The following is a 2243-nucleotide window of genomic DNA, read 5'->3' as shown; positions in this document are numbered from 1 at the left end:
GCTGATTTGACCATTGAAATGCGTTTATTAAGTAAAAGTTCAACTGAGACACACCTTTACTATAATTTTGAGCAAACAAATAATTGTTTTTAGGTGTTTATCTTGTTAAATTTCGAAGAAATGCACAGCGAATCCTCCCGTGCATGCGTCTATTTCCACGTATCGACTTCTGAAAACGCAGCTAATTTGACCATTGAAGTGCATTTATTAAGGAAAAGTTATACTGAGACACACCTTTGCTATAATTTTGAGCAAAAAAATAATTGTAAGTGTTAATCTTGTTAAATTCTTGTTAAAGTCCTCCCGTGTACACGGCCGCCATTTGGCAGCCAATCGATTTTTGGCACACCACCAGCCCACATTTCCGGGTTGTCAGCGGTGACGCGTAACTAATGCGACGCTTCAGCAGTGATGCACAATAGATGTGACTTATACGGCAAAGCAGCGTTTTGAGGATGGACCAAATGTGAAATGCTCTTGCAGAATTGATAATGGTATTAAAACAAACAAGATGTTTTCTTCTGCGTCGGTGCGGAGGCCCAGTTTGTTAATTCTGTTGAATTTAGCGGACTAATCTTGAACTAATTTGAAACTTTCAAACGTGACATTCACTACATTTCATTTGTTCTGATTGCTGTAACTCCATCCCCTTATGTAAGCTTCTTTTTGGCTCCCTGCAAAAAATTAGGGCTTAGCACCATTTTCTCAGGCTTAGAATGAATGTTTAGGCAGCAAAAACAAAGATGCTCTGAAACCACTTTAATGGAAACTCTCCCTGTGATATTGAGCTACTCACACTATATAGCTTGGTATACTTAGAAATTGTGCCAAATCAGAGCCCCACTTGCTCAAATTCAGACGTTTCATGAGAATAAAATGATGTCAATGCTGACCTCAAGCCTGCAAAACCAATAGGTAACACTGACGATCTAATCTGTACAAATATATTCAGTTATTAGGTTTAGCTGTACTATCAGATATTATTCCTAATACATGAAGTAAACTTGGATGTGAAACTATTTTAACGTAAACAATAAACATGCACAACACGTTGTTTTTTTTTTTAACATTTGTTAGTCCAGCTACTGAAATTATGATATTCAAATAATCTTCCATAGCAAAACCATTTGTGGAAAATGTTACGTTTTCTTCTGACGAATGACCAAAACGGAAGTTCTGAATCAAAACAATGTGCTCAGCGCTCAGTGGTGAAGAACATCCTGTCCTGGTTCCCGCCAAATGTCACGTCAGTATCTCACATCAACTCACCTCTGCGTCACTCCTGTAAGGCCTAACTGACAGGATTGACAAAGATAAATTTAATAAGAAACTAGATATATTAAGGTTAAATATGTGCTTTTGGTTCATCACCTATTTTTCTACACCTCGGAAGAGTGTCTACATTTCTATCTCCGTTAATGCGGCCCAAACCACAATGTCTACCCCCACAAAAGTTATATCAAAACAACCGGCCCGGCTCCGGGAAGTGTGCAATTACTTTTATTGGCATTTGCGGTTACCATGGCGACATATTTTGCTAACAAAGATGCCAAATTTACCATAGAAAATGAATAGGAGTAACATATGGAGCCATTTTGGTTCAACATGCAAGGAAGGCACCTGTTAATAATCATTAATATTTATTATTAATAATAATTTAATTATAAATAGGCAATCCCCATCAAAGTTTCTCCAGGAACTTTCTAGTTTAGTTTACTACTATAGCAAAGTATTTGAAGTATTTTCTGCATATGTGAAAGTCTTTAAGTTTATTATTTTAGTTAAATTTTTGAGCCAAAATGCAGAAGATTCAAATCTAACACAGAGAAGTTGTATTTCCTGCGAAAATGCAGTGTGAATGCTTATTGCTGAAGAACTTGCTGAAAAACAACTGAAATTAGCTAAAAGCCTGCTGAAATGTAGCTGAAATGAAAAAACAAGCCAAAGTCAGCAGAAAGCAGAAAGAACACAAATTTGCTGAATTTGGTTTAAATAAGCAGAAATTAGCACAAAGTTTAGTAAATTAGCTAAAAATAGCTGAAATTAGCACAAAATCGCTGAAATGTACCTGGAACAGCAGAACGAAGCTTAAATTACCAGAATTAATTGGAGAAAGCACAATTGTGTCCACTTAGGCTGAAAGAAGTAGAAATGTGCACAAAAAAGGGAAATTATCAGGAAAAAGGTTGAAAGTTGCAAAAACGGCTGAATAGTAGCTAAAAATGCAGAAAGAAGCTTAAATT

This window comes from Nematolebias whitei, chromosome 4 (genome assembly GCF_014905685.2).
Source record: "Nematolebias whitei isolate Nwh7 chromosome 4, NemWhi1, whole genome shotgun sequence".
NCBI lineage: Eukaryota > Metazoa > Chordata > Actinopteri > Cyprinodontiformes > Rivulidae > Nematolebias > Nematolebias whitei.
This window is presented reverse-complemented; position numbering follows the sequence as displayed.